Source organism: Siniperca chuatsi, linkage group LG5 (assembly GCF_020085105.1).
Source record: "Siniperca chuatsi isolate FFG_IHB_CAS linkage group LG5, ASM2008510v1, whole genome shotgun sequence".
Lineage (NCBI taxonomy): Eukaryota > Metazoa > Chordata > Actinopteri > Centrarchiformes > Sinipercidae > Siniperca > Siniperca chuatsi.
The window spans coordinates 21,271,919-21,290,503 of record NC_058046.1 but is presented as its reverse complement, the minus strand read 5'-3'; the positions used below and the strand labels follow the sequence as shown (position 1 = coordinate 21,290,503).

General features: G+C 38.9%; 1 protein-coding gene across 1 annotated transcript in view; it reads right to left on the bottom strand.

Annotated features, from left to right (window-relative positions):
- grid2 (glutamate receptor, ionotropic, delta 2) overlaps window positions 1–14,334 on the bottom strand; it is a 535,356-nt gene extending 521,022 nt beyond the window's left edge. The window contains exon 1 of the mRNA XM_044195946.1: window positions 13,462–14,334. The gene's annotated coding sequence lies outside the window, so the exon portion shown is untranslated. The remainder of the gene's footprint in view (window positions 1–13,461) is intronic.
- Window positions 14,335–18,585: the final 4,251 nt, after the last annotated feature.

The window sequence follows — 18,585 nt, the reverse complement described above, 5'->3', positions numbered from 1 at the left end:
TGTTCCCTCTTTAGTTAATAATGGTCTTCACAAGCTCATTGTTGCACAATTCATCAACAGAAATCTGTAGCTGCCCCTTAATTGCTGACAGTTTGTAGCCAACACAGCATAAACAAAGTCTGCACAACTGGGTGTCAAAAGTAAAATAAAATATGTTTTTCTGCGATTAGTATAAATTCCACACATGAAGTGATAGGGATACTATTACGCTGTTCTACACATTATTTTGGTTCTGAATGCTGCAGCAGCACAACTGTCACAGATCTACAGATCTTTTAAAGCAGATAATCAAAAAACATACCCATAAGCTGTCAGACGAACATTTTATTGTGGACGTTAATAATATGGTGCCCACTTTCTAAGTTCCCATCGGGGGGGAAAACAAACGCATCACAATCACAGAAAAGTACTAGAAGTGCAATTTTTAATCAAGTATCCAAAAATGACACTGCTGTTAACCATTATATTGTAAGTAATATCACTGGAAAGCCATGGAAAAGCCCTGCAGTACACTTTTCTTTTTCTTTTTTTTTTTTTTTTTTTTTTTTTTAATAAGTCATGGCTACATCAAGCTGAAAATATTGAAATAGATTGAAATAGATTGTGGTTTGGTCATTACCTAACAATCCTATTAAATGCATTCTGTAAAGTGATCAGCGAATAAGACAAGTATGACTGTCATTCATTAAATATACTTGCGTGAATAAGAACAATTACACTCACTAGTCAGGACAGAATGAGATCTAGTTTTGTTCACAAGTAAATCAGTACTTAAAATATGTTGTAATATGATTTTTTTCAAGCAATAGAACAAGATTTATTACTCATCAAAAAGTAATATACTATGGTTACTTTACATAGAAGTATAGGCACTGAGGTGATTGCAACAGAGGCACAGAGACATTCACTCGAAGCCTTCACTAGAAGTAGGGACAATTTTAGGTTGTTAGAAAAGCGGCAGGTACATGTCCATACCAGAGCTAACTAAAATTACACCGCTGATTGCAGCCAGTGCCAGTGGAGTAGATGAAGCAAATGGAGGGTGGTGGGGAGTAGTAAAATACATGTGGCACAGGTCACCTTTTTTCAGACTGCTCAGCGGGGCTTTACATGGTGGCATTTTTTAAACAAAATTTTAAATTCTACTAAATACACAAAAACAGAGTCAATGTTTCAGTTTCGCCTCTCTGAAGTTGAAACTCAAGAATAGCAGAAATTATTCACATGAAGTGGCTCTTTGGCATGCTCTAACTAAACAATACAAGTTTGTTCTGCTGCTGTTCTGTACCAGTAGCTGCTGATCTTCAGGTTCTGACCACAAAATATTCCAGAGGCTTGTAGAAGCAAATGAATGTCTACATTTCAACCACACAGGTTGTGTGGATTAAAGCGACAGTGATTGATTGATTTAGTCTGCTGTTCTGAGACTAGCGGCTAGCTCTAATTTTAAATGACATCTTAGATCACAAGAGGATGACAGCAACGCAGTGTTTCCCAAGGTTGACTGCTTTGGGGGGGCAGAAGGGCCGCTGAGGAGGCTCCATGTGTGTGTGTGGGCTTAGCACACACGGAGTGTAGGAGAGGAGAGACAGGTGAACTACATGAGTTGACAACAACTCATTACGTTACATAAAAGCGATATTCAACCGTGGTGTTCTGCCGGGAGATGCAGTGACTTAAACCAATAGTGAGTAAGAAAAGCATAAATATTATGTCAATTGTTAAGCTATGAGTGAAGGAAAAGTCCAGTAGCCGCTAGGCGAATTTATGCAGTGTAAAATGCTATAAGCTTAAGCTAATAATGGTGACTAACAAGTTATAGCAGTTATAACACCCGTCACCTTGGCTTGAGCTTAACTAAATATGCCACAGTCTGGCTGAGAGTGAGTTTGGGCTTTTAGGGAGGGGCGAGAGCAGTGGCATAAGGTAGTTACTAGTTATAAAGCACACACATCAACATACATCTTACCCAGCAATCATCATTGCATATCTGTATATGACAAAAATACCAAAGAAAATGTTCATGTAGAATAAGCATATAATTTTGTTATAGATTGCTACTGACTATTTTACCAAAAAAATAAATAAATAAATAAAACCATGATGGAGATGGGTTTGCCTTTGAGGGGATATATAGCAAATGTTTTTACATAAAAATAACATATTAACAGTATTTATGCAGATTGTGGTCATCACAGAAAATCCTATTACATTGTTACCAAAACCTCATACCATCATAAGGAGAACGAAGGCACGACTGTAGCTTCACAATTAAGAGAAAAGAATAAGGGGAGAAGTTGGATAAAGACATAAGTATGTGTCCTCCTGAATATTTTTTACTGTTATGTAACATTTTGGCTTCTAAAATCGCGATGAGTAGGAAGCCACACATGGGATTGTTGCACTGTATTCAGCCAGTCCATCCACAAGGCTGCGTATTACTCACCTTAAAATGTATCTTCAACAGCTTAGCCACGCATAGAATAAGCTGTAATTTTACTTTATTATCTTCACCTTGACTTGCATACTTTTCACTTCTCACATTCATAAATTATAACAGCTCACAGTGTGTGGTATGTGCCTGCATGATGTTTTGTGTTGTAGTGGAATAGCGTGTGTGTGTGTGCACTAGTGTGTAGGGGGGACTGACTGCATGATCTTGCCTAGAGCACCAACAGTGCTAGGACCACAACATGGGAGGTGGTACAGGTAGTGCTGTTTTTGTGGCTGTATCTGGTGTGGTTTTATCTTGCTCCAATTTTTAGCAGCTCATAATCTGACAGAAAACTGCAGGGTAGAACCAGACTCTTTCCCAAAAAATACACTGTATATTAGCTCTGTTAAGATCATATCATCTGTCATATCATTCTTTGTATTGTGGTATTACGTTGCTGTATTACTGCTGGTTTCAGAATTGGCTACATACGTATTAAATGCTACTGTCCATGTTTTATGATGTTTAACCATAATGAACTTAGACTGCTGGAGGTGTTAATTATAATGTGTTGAAAAATTTTTGCTGTCTCTGTAACAGTTCATGTCTATTCCACCCCTTGGCATCCCCTGCCTGTCTTAGTCTGCAGGGAGTGGAGGTGTGCAAGGCACATTAGCATTCCTCTTTGCAGCATACTGGAGATACGTTTTGGCTTATACTCTGATTCAGACCCATAATCATCATCATCCAAAATCACAGACCTCTGAACCCATGTCAGGCTTTGTTGAGTCACAATTTAGCAGCTGAGCAAATGCTTCATCTACAGCATTCACTTGCTTGATTTCCTTTGTTGTGCATTTGGGAGACTGAGGTTGGTTGCCAGATCTGTAGGTTGTCATAGTGGTTGTGTTTTCCAAACCAGGGTCACTGTATAATGGTGCAGAATCAACCATGATACAATTAGTTCCATTATAGTCTTGTTTAGGTGCACTGATATGTCTTGGACATATTGAGTACAATACTCTAATAAGCTATACACATAAAATTCAGCTCACATAATTTGTTTCACCTTTCTCTGAAGCGTACACCCCAATCACGCAAGACTACCGTTCTGCTGTGCTGTAGCATCTGAAATGTTAGTTTAGCTGCCTTAAAATGAAATTTGTATAAGTTTTCAACATGAGAGGATTCCTACTTGTATGTTTTCACACATAGTGAATTATTTGTGTTTCCGGTTTCTCCAACAATGCCGAAGGACAAGAAATGAGAACAAAAAACTTTCAATAATTTCCAAAGACATCAGGTAAAGTAAGGAAGTACTAAATATCACAACTCATGAACTCGTGGATTTCAAAACAGTGGGTTGTTTATATGGATTCTTCTTGCAAAATACAATTGAAAGCACAATATATCGAGCCAGATAAGACTGGACGAAAGACACACTGTTGTAGCAAAGAAGCTAGTAGACTCAGATAAGAGGTAGTATGTTACAGCACACAAAGGAGGAGACAGTGAGATCCAAAAAAAGCAATATTTCATTGAGAATGGCAACACGATAAGCAAAGATTTTAATATCCTTTAAAGCAGTTCAACCTTGTCATCTTTGCCTTAATAAACATAATACATTTATTTCAAGCATCTATCACTACTATCTGATGTATGCATCATACTGACAATATATCAATTAAAACTATAATATGAGTATGACCATACTAAATATTTGACACCCTTGCCTATAACGTGTGATGTGTGTCTTGCTGGTACAAAATATCTGATCTGATCATTATGTGTGAAAATAGTTAAGATTGAGTTTGACTTTGGAACAAATTGGGTAGGAGAGAGAAAGTAAGACAGGCAAACAGACAGGGAGAGCGAGACTGCTTCACACTTGAGTACCAAAGCCTTATGGCCCATTGTTCTCGTATCAGTGGGGAATTTTATGAGGAGAAAATTGCAATAAAAACTATCTGCATTAAAATTCTAAGTTTTTTTGAATTGTGAAAAGGTAAGCCTTTCAAATTCTAATATTTATGAAATAATGGAACAGAAAAATGGAAGGATGAATTCAGTCTACTTAAAGTGATGGAGAAATCTAAATTTAAAACACCCCGTGGCAACAGCTCATTGCCTACAAAGCATTAACCGTTTTCTGTGAGAAGTGTTGAGACATGATCAGTCTTCAGTCAGACACACACTTTTCAGTGGCTGCAACTGTAGCTGTCATAGAATCTAAAAAGTAAAGATTATCTTGGACTTGCACAGCCAACCTTAATACAACTATATCAAAGGACACAAGACTACCAGATACACACATGCATGCACACAAGCACCACTCTGTTTTACACACATCAAAGCAGAAGCACAAAAGCCTGCGGTCTCACTCTTCTTAAGTTTGTTGCATATCGATGTGCATGTGTATGTGATTGAGTGTCTGTATGCTTTTGGGTGTGCGCACGCGCAAAAAATAGGTTTGAGCAGGTGTGGGGGATTTTTCCATCTCTCAGTGGTCCTCTCAAGCCCGAGGCTCGTTCCTCCTTTCAAGACTTCCAAAGAAAAAAAAAAAAAAAAAAACAAGTAGGCAGTCCATCAACTGTAAGAATTTCATGGATTTTCCTCAGAGTTACCAGAGGATATGGTCGTATTTAATAGCCCAAAATAACAAATTATGCAATTTCATTTTATTAAAATAGGGATGGCTGTGTAATGCATTCGATATTCATATATTTGGATATATTCAGTCCAATGAAACAATGAGATAATCATCATATTTGAGAACAAAGGCACTGAATCCATGTTATTTCAAATTCATAAATTTTGAAAAATGCACTTTTAATTAAATCAGTAGTTCAAGTACTGATTAGGTAACATGTTTTTTATTTGAATCCTCATTTATTTTTTTTTTGCACAGATGAGAGATGCATCTACAATTCTCAAATCTGTCTGACAACATATCACCAAATTTGTCCAACTTCCGATTTATCCCTCAGCTCAACAGTGTAACAGTGTCCCCCTGTGACTTTGCAGCAACGTTATGTGAACTTTCCAATCCATTAATCCATAATGGATTACTGTGGTGGTAGCACTGATATCATTACCCTAGATTGAAAGCAGGCTATTCTACACAGGACGCTCTGCTGATCTGTGTGTCTAGCTGTCTGTCCCTGCTCCACGTCCATCCATAAGATAAATACCTCTCCACTGTTTGACCAAAATTAGGGATCATTAAATAGAAAATCATCAAACATAACCTCATGGACGGATGGATAGATAAATATTTATTTGATTCATCTTGAACACGTTGCCCAGACAGTGCTGGACTGTTCGTACTGGTTAAGATTTCTCTTTCTTTGACATCTGCTCTGTGGCCGCAGGCTCGATCTGACTTTGTGTTATAATGACACCACTCACTCACTCTCTCACACACACACACACACACACATACACAAATGCAGATTCTGAATTAGCAGAAGCCATATGGCAGGTTGCTGGCCTGCATAATTGGCTTAAACAAGAAGCAGTGTGTGTGTGTGTGTGTGTGTGTGTGTGTGCGCATAGGCAGCCTTTCCTCTTAGTTGCAACAACCCCGTCGATAATCATGCAGCAAATGAGCCTGCTGTCACTGCTGTGGTCCCCTGACGGAGCTACTGCAGCCGCAGAGCACCCCACACACATCGTACAAAGACTACATGCACCACACACACACACACACACACACACTCTGAAATGCAGTACATGCTCCTAAAAAGATGCAGTTCTGACAAATCTACCTAGCATTTCTATTAGTGGATTTGGTAGGAACCCGTTTTGAAATCCAAATACCTAAACCCATCTGTCCCTAATAAAGTCATTACGCATTACCATCATAATCTTAATGTAGGACATTTTCCCTTGTTATCGACAGGGTATGTAGTGTTTGTTTTCTTTTATGTTGTATTTCTTTCTGCTTTCTTTCTGCTTTCTTTCTTTCTCAAATGCCCATCCCATTATCTTGTAACTCTGTCTCTGTATGTGCCTGTCTGTCAGTTTCACCACCACCTTCTCTCAGTTCTGTCTCTCACTATCACACCTCCAGTTTTCAGTGGGAATTAACCCAAAAGTCACATTGGGAATGGATATTTACTATGCAGCGGTGGGTAATATGGAAACAATTCATCACATTACTTTCAGATACTTTACAATGAAGAGACGAAGTCCAACTTTAATACTACGCTCATTTTGTAGCCTCTATAGAACGTACTGCAATAAATGTTATAAACATTTGAATACACTTAATCTGCAATGACAAATGCTATTAAACTTACATTTTTAGCTGTTCTGGTGTGCTGACCTTAACTGTTCAAGGTGTCACAGCATCAACTACCTATGTTTTTGTTTTTAGATGATCGATTAACAGTATCATCTGGATGCTTCCTTCAAATTTCTACTCCAGATTTTGGAGAGAGATTAATTGAAGGTCCTGAATATTGGATTTAAAGATCAGAAGAACATTTGGTTAGAAATGCTTACCCAGTGCAGCAAAATTTCTGGTGGCTTTTGTTTTGTTTTACAAATCCAGACACACAGAAGTACTTTGACTGTAGCAAATGGAAATAATTTTGCTAATGTTAACAAATCTGCTAGATAAAGCCCATTTTCTCTAAAACACATTTTCAACTTTGTACAGCTGTAATATCTACAAAATGTATATCTTCTTTATGTCTTATTTTTACGATGTTAACCGACTTTCACACACTTGTTTAACAAATGCTTAAACCACAGGCACATATAATTAAAAAGGGGAAAAAAGGGACTGGAGCACACTGATCAATTTGCAGCCTATAACTGTGTCTACTGTGCCTTCATCAAGTCAAAAATCATTGTTGTTCTCGCGCTGAGAAGCACCTGATTCAGCTGCATACTGCTGGAAGATGTGCAGAGAGACATGTTTCCTTTTCACAAACACAAATTAAAAATAATACTTAAAAAGTAAAGACGCATGATGTTCTCAACTGCACAGTGCCTCAGCAGCAACTCTCAACTCAATTATCTGATAAACCTTGGGGAAAAAAACATGGAGAGACATTAATTCCAGTAATTATATAATAATGGTACTATACTGTATATCGCAAGCATCTACAGAGCCTCAAAAGACATTTTATGATGTGAAGGTTTTTGATGCATCCAAGGAACTCACTTTCTTGATTCAACTGAGCAAGAGCCTGTTAATTTAGTTCATTTCAAAGGTTAAATGGACCAAATGGCAGGAGTGGTGAGTAAGTGTGTTGAACGATTATGTCTGTTCTGAAAATGTACTGAAAGGTGGACATTTACACTTAAGTCTTCAAACCTTTCTCCCGGGAAAAGGGGGCATAGGACTTTAGTATTTCTAAAATGGAGGAGGAGGAGGAGAAGGAGAACAAGAAGAAGAACAAACAGGGCTGTTCTCTGAAATTCTCCCCTTCAACCTAAAATGTTGTTTACAGAAAATTCCTGCAGATGGAAATTGCACAATAATGGCAGCAAATGCAAGGTCTGTTTGACTGTACATTGATGGGTTCACATTATGCCAACTGGAGGAGCAAGAGTGCTAGGGGGCTGAAGGAGGAGAGGAAGAAATAAAAAGAGAATGGTATCGAAATTAAGCTCTTCAATGTGCCAGCTTCCTCTTACAAGCCAAAAATGGCCCATTATGTTTAATATTTTGAGTCTCAGTGGAGGAGGAAAAGAGCAAAGATGTCGAGTGGGCTGCCTGGAAGAGTCATCAGTGGCTAACAGTATCGTCAACATAATACCCTACCATCTGTTTCCTGTAAAAGCCCAGTCTAAATTTGTCTTGTGTTGCACACATGGTAGTCCGATAGCAAAGAGCAGAGAGACACTGAGTGGGCAACATGAGCACCATAGAGTACGTTCACATAAAACTATGCCAACTGTTACGCTAACTGCCTAGTTCAAACACAAAAAAGCCATTCTTAAAATGTCAGCCAAAATCTGCTATGTGTTCCTCTGTATTTGGGAAGACAGCAGAGCAGTGGCGAGTTAAACGACGCCTCTGTGTAAAGAAGTCGACCCATATCAGGAAAATCTCTGGTTTCTCACGCAGGGCCAGAGAGGGAGAGTGGAAGAATACACTGTGGGCTGACAGAGCCAACAAATGTGAATCACTATCAAGAGGATGATACAAACCAGCACATATCCTGAAGTGAGTGCTGAGGGTGGTAGAGGATTGGTGAGGACGCTACACTGCTGGTGAGTGCGCTTGAGTAAGGCATAAATCCTCCAGCAGTATCATTTTGTGGATGCCAATGTGCCTACAAACCTGTTATAAGTATTATTTGTGTAGTTGACAAGCTAAAAGTGTGTATATGGTCATTAATATCCTGCCAATATCTATAAAATCTCTCTGTGGAGAAGCTCTGGTGGCCCAGGAGCAAAACACAGACCTGGGTTCAGTTTCCAGCCACTGTACCTCCATCTTGGTTGCGAGTTCCAACAAACAAAAGCTGGCAGTGCTCAAGGGTGGAAAAAACCAATAAGTCACTGAACTACTGACTCCTCATAGGTGGTTGGGGCTCCTGTGCGAATGTGAGGAGGATAGCATGAACCTCAGCATGCATCGGTCTCGGTGAAGCTCCCCACTGGCAGGTGAAAAGAAGCGGCTGGTGCACCATGTGCATCCATCCCCAGGCCAACATGGGAGTTGGAGATTATGTGACGACGACCAAAGGAATTGGCTGAGTTAATTTGGAGAAACATACTGAAAAAAAGTTCTTATGGTTTGAGCAAGTGGATAATATTCAGCACACCTATATTTGCAATTTATTAGATTAATATTTTATGGATTGAGTGGGCCCAATATTTTGCCTAATTTCAACACTTGGGAAGTAACTAAAAGCAGAGACTAGAATTTTTAGATTAATCTTCCCCACCATCAAATATAAAATTTAAATCTTTTTGAGCAGCCTGTCATCAGATTTAGGTTGATTCGAGTTCATTTGAACTCATTTGAACATATAGTGGAGCTGGAAAGTGTTCTGCTGGAAACAAAAAGAATCAAAACATGTTGTGAGGAAGGAAAGTCAGTGATGATATGAAAGCCCCACATTATGCTGTGGTGGAAATCTGCTACATAAATAAGACCTGATAAACCCTGACCGGCAATGACATGGAAACCAAGAAACTGCAAAAGGCTTCACATGTCCCAGCCATGACCATATTATTATTCTGAAACACCTGTTTGCCAGAAATAAATGATGGGTGGGATGTGCTCAATTTAAAACAATTATCATTTGGATAAACCCAACTAGATTGCTCAATAGTAACGGAGCAAAGAGGACATGAGATAGAAGCTATTCCCATGGAACAGAAAATGTGTTCATATTGACTGAAAAACTATCTAGCTCACTGAAGGAAAGCAAACTAGTTTTACTGGGCCTACTTCTTACATCATCTAGCCAGCAGTGATGTGTCAGTGTTGTTTGGCAATGTGTTGATTGATACTCTGTTTGAGGCCTGTTGATAGTTGTGAAATAGTACGAGTGCCAAATGCAGGACTACAGAGAGGCCAGTGACTGATCTAGTCACTGATAAGATGCAGGTGGTTAATGAGAGGCTTGTCACAAGCATTCTTCAGATGGTAACTCAAATGCCTAGTTTAGCAACCCACTGGAGCTCTAACTTAGCTTGTCACTAGTTTGGTGCCTCCTCCAGGAGATAATAATGGTTGATGCTGGCAGAGGTGGGACAGAATTGCTGTTTCCTGCAGGGGGTGAAATTTTATTTTTTTTTCATTTTTCTCTTTTTGAAAGACTTTGATTTTATTGTGTCTCTTCAGTTTAGCCAAGTTATCCAGCAAATGTAAATATGCTGCACCAATTCAACTGCTGGAAAAGAAAATAGTAATAATAATAATAATAATAATAATTCACTTGCACTACTGAACAGCTTTACACCATCTTCTAAGTGCTACATATCTATTCAGAAGAAAAAAAACACAGTAGGTAATAATTTTAAATTGCAAATACTTTTAATGCAGATAATTTATATAACTAAGTTAAATTAATAAATAAATACTATTTCCAGCAGTTTGTTAAAAAAAAAAAAAAATCATCTGCTTGTGCTTTAGCTTGTGTAGCATGTCCTGTTTATGTTCTGTCTATTTTATTGTAAAGCAGTGACTACCAATGTCTCAACATCCCTAGATCTCAGCAATATAATTGCTGAGGAAAATGTCGACAGGAATTCTGGCCAAAACTACAAAACCAAAGACCCATTTTATAATAAAACCAATTTTCCTTCAAGTACTGCCTTATCATTTTCTTGGACACCATATTACGACTCAAATAAAATTAAAAAAAAGGAAACAGTTCCAATAATCGCCTTTATATATAGATAGCTGTCTTCTATGAATCCCACTTTATCTGTCTTGCAAGATTGATGATATGCTATGACTGCAATCATCTCAAAGTTTACAATAGGCAAAATTATTATTCTCGCTTCTTATTCACATCTCCCTTAAAGATGGGCATCCATTCCTGTCAGTGACTGACAGCTTTCTAAAACCAAATGCCTAATGAACAAAGATTGAGGCAGGGTTGAAATGTCCACAGAAATCAAAAAATATCAACTGAAAACTACATTTCTATTGCTATCATACTTTACTTAAAAACATTATAAGAAATAAAAATTAAAGAAATATAGTAAACTCAGTGTTTCAGGGATTTTTATTATTATATAAATTGTATGTGCAGGTAGGCAGGTTGGATACAGCATGCTAAGCTATTCACACTGAGGGGAAACACTGATTTTTCAGAGGTCCTTGCTTTGATCTAAAAGAGGTATCAGTAATCTACATCCTCAGCAGTTTGCCATCACCTACATTCTTAACTACCACAACAAATTCGCCGCTTATCAGTATCACCACATGCCAATAAGTCTGCTCCATATTCTCTCACTGACTGGCATGTTACAGATTCAACCACAGTCAAATGCTTTAGGCTCTAAGTTCTTATTAAGGGAAGGAAAAATACTTGCACATGTTGTGTATATGTTTTCCAGTTGGTTCTTTTAATAGTCTAAGTGGCTGTTCAGCACCTGCATTAGCTTGACTTGTGTTTGATTTTAGCTCTCTTATTTTAGAGCAGCAAACTAGACATACAAGAAATAAGCCTGATTTAACGTGGGCTGGCATGGATGTGTGTGTGTAATCTCAGGCAAGAGAGATGGTTGCGACTGTGTAAAAGTGACTGGCAGCATGCTGCGTGGAGTGCATGTGTGTGTGCCTTTGCCACAAAGTGAGCAATGTAATAGCCTTTTGGCCAATGCAATACAATAAGGTTTGCTTTGGACAGTTAGGGGGGGACAACAAGAGTGATTTGCTCAGGGAGACAAAGAGAGCAAGAGAGAGGAGGAGAGAGGGACAATGATAGAGACAGTTGTGGAGGGAGGAAGAGCAGAAAAGCGAGCGAGAGACAGATGGGGGACAAAGCTAATGGATCTAACACATCCGTGCTGATTTTGACAAATGGCACAGTGACAGAGAGAGATGACTGTGATACACACACACAGACTATGAAACTATAGGCATCAATGATCAGGTGTCACAATGACAAAAATGGTTTAAATCCAAACTTAAGTTCAGCCAAAATAATAAAGCAGATTCAAGTGGCAACTAATTGAGAGCAGCATGACACACACACACACACACCACCCACCTCCTTCATTCCAGGCTTGCAGACATAAGGGACGCGTTCCTGTCACAGCACACTAAACCAACAGCTAGAAGCAACAGTCTGAGAGGTCTGGCAGCGCATCAAAAACTGTTATTGATCTGTCTAGAAGTCAAGTTGTAACGAGAAAAGTACAAGACTTGACTTGTCGCATGCTACCGCTAAGTCTGTGCTACTACTGTCCTCTTTTAACACTTGAGACACACTTTGACATGGAGCCAAAATGAACAAAACAGTAAAGTTCTTCAGACATTTTTGCTTCGTGGACACCAGCGATCATACTTCAGTCCCCAGCAGGACTGTCCTAATTTTTTACCTCACAATAAAATATGCATTGAAATGTTAACTTAGCACAGGCAGTAGTGCAAATCAGGTTAAATGACATGGAATCCTAACACAAAATGTGCAATAATGGTACGAGTATGTGCAAAATAAAGCAGGTCTTCAGACCACAGATTAGCAGTGGTGTGGCGTGGGAAAAACAGACAGGTCTTTTCAAAAAAAGGCATCTACATTTTTTAATTTGAAGTTCTGTCACACACACAAAAAAAACATTTGTTTTGTTAATCACAGGACAATGTTTAGATAACAAATTTATGTTGATATCACAATGAAACAATGTACATATGATACAGATACACACATCTCTTAACACATTACATTTAGAAGTTTACATCAAAACCACAGCCTGTTAATGCATGTATCAAGAACATGACTTACTCCTACATACAGAGTTCCTTACTTATAAATCAATTAATTAAAAGGACCTATTAAAGCTAATCATTCACATTACAGCACAACTTAAAAGCAAAGCAAGGAAAAAAACATTCCAACAAGTAACCACCACATAGCTGCACAAACAATCACACATCACAGACATTTTAATTTATCATAGGATAAAAGCCACAGGTGTAATAATAACATAAATGATAGCTCTGTTTAAGCAGTGGTGGGTGTTTGAAGTTCTCATCTTGTGCATGCTGCGTCACTGTCGTCACTAATTAACACCTGTGCTCTTCCTGTACTGACAAGGCAAAGAATCTGCCGTGGAAACGGACTATAGGTGACTTGACAGCAAATATATATCAGGCCCTGTCCATGGCACCGAGGGTCTGTTTGGGCACAGCTACTGACAAACTTCAGTAGCCCTGACTATAATGCAGCTGTCAGCTACATTCAGGCAAACACGGTACACTTCATCCATTTTAAGCAACTACATAAACAGTTGCAAAGTAACGTTATATTCTTATACAGCCATGGTTAGCCATTTGGCCTTCAGCAAAGCCACAGATAAAGTTAAATTAAAAAAGCCTCACCAACCGGTATGTGAAGACCACCGTCCTTCATGGAGGCAACGTGTCTGGTTTCCCCGGCGGACTTGAGGTCAGCACAGAAGACTCCACTGATATGTTGGCCAAGTGTCCAGCTCTCTCCTCTCCATATGTATTCCACCTCAGTCCTCTTTTTCTACCCGTGCTCAGGTCCAGTTTCGAAGTAATGGTGGCTTATGTTAGGCCTCCCAACAGATTGTATTGTCAGTTACAGCAGTTGGTTTATCAGGTAACGTTAACTAACGTACATTCCATAAATGTTACTGTTAGCCTCCGTTGCTGCTTGCTAGGTAGTTAGCTAGCTACCCTTCACAAAAAAACCATGGTAGCTCAGCTGTCATCATTACCAACAGTAGAAAACTCACTCACTCTGCCTGTTGTTTCATTTGGATGAGGTTTCTAAATGTTTAGGGTTTAATTGGTGTAAAGCCAAAAAGTGCGGTAGCTTCCCTTCAAAGTTGTTCCCAAAACTGACCACTCACAGTTTCATGAAGTTGGTAATCAAGGGAAGCCAAAGCACCAGAGCCGAGAGGCCACGTGCATACAACTCTGTGTAGATTTATGACTAAAACTGTGTGTACACACAAAACGCACTATCTCCGTCAGATTTATAAATCCGTGAGTGGACATTGGTTCTGTTTAATAAATGTCAATCACTGCGGAACTGGACGCACGTGCACGAGTCTCGACCATAAATAGATGCAGTGACGCTCCTAATCACCCGTCTGCACGTCGATACTTCCGCCTGCTCCACCACTGGAAGACGAAGCGCAGGTTCACCGGTTGTTTCGGCTCCAACAGCGGCAACAGATCAGCCGCCGTTACGCGCGACCATTACGCACAGCTGTGGCTCTGTATAGCGCCCGTATCATTAATTCATCACATGTATCTGTAAACCATCGTCGGCGGTGATATGTCAGTCATCATTATTAAACATCAGAACGAACATTTAGCACACATTACACCACATCACCTCATTTGAAGAACCAATCGAAACTGGGAGAGAGAAAGACGACAACGCGTTACAGACAATACATGTTTTATGATAAAGGAAATGGTTGAAATGCCAGAAGTACCCTGAACAACATGATACTCTTGGCTTCCCCTGGCTGTTGGGGGAAATAATGCCACTGTTGATTCACCAAGCACCCGCCGCGCTGCAACTTTTGCCAACAGGATTAAATGCGGGCCGACTTTCTGTCTCCAGTTCGGAGTTGGCAGTACAGGGCACATCGTTGCCGGTTAATGGTCGGCTCTGTGTTGGCATGCCATTATGAATGCAATAAATACTCCACCCACCTAGCTCTTAGCCTAATATGTAATACAGAAATAATTAGGCTACTCATTTTATTCAGTATTAGGCTACTGTTAATAGTCTGATCATAAAACGTTAGAATTTAACACACACTTGATACATGCCGTAATAAAAAATGGGAACAGGCACCCAAATAACATTTTTTTTTAAATTGAATTCAAATTTAATTTTTCCGCATACAAATCTGCATAACACATGCTGTATGTGCATCAAACAATTCAGTGCAAATACTGCAAATCAACGTGGCTTCCAGGTAAGTAAGTCAGTACAATAATAGTCCATACAGAGGCTCTGTATACACTTGGCAAGAAAATGCATAATTATGGGACACCACATATATGTGGTCTTACATTTAACACACACTGTACCTCATTTGTAGCAAGGTCATATCTAATTAACGCAATGTTTCTCTCATTCTGTCATGACTGGCAGTTTCCAGCAGCACACAATGTCATATCTGGCAGAACTAGAGGGGAGGTGGAAGCCAGCAAAGATGAAGGAGTTCAGTGGTGTAGTAATGAGGTGGTGGACTTATTTGTATTTATACGTTGATACAAGCAGAACTCCAAAGGACGAGTCACAACCAGGTGTAGGGACAATTCAGGTTCAGATGTTCATGTAGATCCTCTTGAGCCATCGCCTTCAGTCGGAAGTTTTCCTCTTCTTGGCTCTGTCAAAGACAATTAAGCAACAATTTTAGTAATATCCAGCTATTCAACACTGAAAGATGCTGTGTACTCTTACTCTACATCCTATGAGTACTTACTGTGTACTTCAGCTTCAGCCACTTCAGGCCACTTCCCTCCCAGTCCAGTTCAGTTTATCTTTTCATTTAACTTCACACCATCCATCTAACAGCATCACAAACATCCAAAGTCCATCCGAAATGCTTCGCCTATAAGCATCAGATAAAATGTTACAATCATACAAATACGAAAGTTAAGTTTTGAGAAAAAAGTTTATCTTTAAAAAGTAAAAATAAACCTGCCCATTTCAACTGCCTTGCTTCCATCAGACCAGCTGTCCAGTCAGGTAAAATCATTCCTTCCGTGTGCTCAGGAGGGATCAACTGCACTAAGGTTAGACTCTGAAGTGTTGCCAGCTTTGAGTCGGGGTCCTCCTCCTTCAGATCTGAGTTGCTGACAAGAAAACAGTGATTAAAAAACTTACAAAAATGGTAGGCTCACTTTAAGACAAGATTTGTGTGATCTTAACAAATTAGTCACTTTTGTGAAAAAGTCACACTTGTGCACTCTAACCCAAAAAGCCACCACTTTCTTTACACCCAGGTAGAAAGGAATAGAAGTTTCCCCTCCTCTCTGTGTTTCCACGTATAGGAGGTTAACTTGTAACTTTTTATATTCAATCTTGGCAACAGGACGGGATGAAGGAGCACTGTCATTTTAATTTCTAAATTTCTCCATCACCAAAAATAGATTTCTCCTCTTCTATGGCTTGTATGAGGAAATATATGCAGGCAGTATATGGGTGTCTATGTTGCTCCCAGCCTTGCTATTCGGGCATGTCAATGCTGACCCATTGAACCACTGAGACAAATCCTTTTAAAACAAACAGACAGCCCTGTGCATCCTGCAAAGCTGAGAGTCAGGACTGCAAAGTTAGAAGATGTTCTAATACAGCCCACGATTTACAGGGTAATTTCGTTGAATGAATAAGGTACTAATAAAATCCTGTAATATAATGTGTGGCTGTTCGCCCCTTTGTCCTCTTTAATTACACAATATGAACAAGGTTGTTGACACCATTTTTCCCAAAACTTTAACAGTTCTGTTACCCAGTATCTTTCCCTGTAGGTATCCATAATTTACAAAAAACACTTAGGTATAATTTATTTCTTCTTTCCTCTAAAATGCCCAATTGTTACTCCTTTGTTCCCACATACTCTTGTTTTTTTCCACTGTACCTAGGCATTGCTCTCTAAAATGCTTTAAAGAGCATTGCCTGCACTAAACACCAACACAGGTCAGTCGCACACCTTTTTTAGAGACAATATTTAAGCCTGATAGAGGACCACTAAAAAGACATTTGTGTTTCAGTTTTGATTATTTTATTTTTTATTCTGTCATCATTATATTCTAATCTAATGTGTTTCATTTTATTTAGAACTTTTTCAGTGTAGTCAATAAGCGCAATACCGGCATCCTGCAGCCAACTCAGGTTCTCCTGCAGCATTCCATCTAAAAAAAAAGGGAGAGTTTTGTGGCTCTTGTGCGACGAGCCATAATATAGCACTGTTCACCAGAATGCAACACCCTAAACAAAATCAGCAACTGGCTGGATATTGCTTGCTACAGGCTAGGCTACAGGTCAGTCTGGGTCGCTTGAGTTCAGTTGGCAGCCATTGACTGTGGGTTTCACCAGCCATCAAAATCCTTCTGCCTTTTATTCCATTTGTACTTTCTATTGGATTTTCATAAGGCTGCAACTAACTATTATTGATTCATACTGAATCCACAGATTTGTGCAAAAAATATCTTAACTCAAGGTCCTCTTACTGTACTAGCATTTTCTGAAGCTCTTAGGATAGAGTTGACTCAGTTGCCACAGAGATTCTCCAGAGAAAGCTAGTACTGCAAGTGAACCTTCAGTTTTTCTTTCTTTCTTTCTGATTTTTTTTGTCAAACCAAGTTTTTGTATGAATTTCATGGGGTGTCTACAAAATGTCAGAAAATACTGAAAAATACATCATAATTTACCAGATGACAGGTGATGTTTTTTTCTGACCATCAATCCAAAACCCAAAGATATTGAATCTACAATGACATAAAATAGCAAAAAACAGAAAATCCAAAGATTTGACAGGCTGGAACTGGCATATATGTGTCATTTTTGCTTGATAAATGACTTTAATTGTTATCAATTATCACTAATACTTGACAATTAATTTTCTGTTAATTAATCGTTTTAGGACTAGACTTTTTGGACTACATACCAAACACCAGAAATGCTAATTTTACAGCCTACTGAGGATCCATCATCAACACCAAAGATACACGTCCTGTCTTTAACTTGATCTCTTTGGACTTCAAAGCTCTGTTAATCAGTGCTGTGTTTACTGATGTGATGACCTTCTGTCACATCAATTACGGCAAGTTAGTATCAAAACTGCTGTCTTCTAATCCAGTGTTTGTGTGTGTGTGTGTGTGTGTGTGTGTGCTAGTCAGCCAGTCATAACATCACAAACACTATCTGAGTGAGTCCAGAAATGAGAAGCGTGCACAGGTCCTCCCTAAGGGGTAAACAGTCAAAGTCTACATCCCACACACACATGCATGCAAACAAACTCATTCTAACATAATTGATTTTCTAAACACTCCCATACTTTATGGTCACTGCCAAATGAAAACTCACTCAAATAGGTTGGAGGCTAATGTCAAATGAGGTAAAATTACTTCTGTCTGCACACGGCAGCGTGTACAAGCTTTTAAAGTCCACTTGAATATTACAGCTGGAAAAAGTTTTTTCTTAGTGAATCTTTTAAAATGATGGCCCCTAAGATTCTTTATTCATTGCTTTGTTGTACGTTCTACTTTCAGTCTTTGATTTTATTCATTCTTTTCTTTAGAGATTTGCACAGTGAAATCTACCCAGCCTGAGAGATGGAGTCCCGTAGATTCACTGCTTTATTGCACTGCTCTTTTTTTTTTTTTTGGTGGTGGCAGAATCCATCATTTATTCTCATTGCTTCATTATGTAATTTTACAGAAAGACCTTATTTTTTTATTAAAAGCCTTTAGTTAACATTAGTGCTGGAAAATCAAAAATCAAATGTTAATG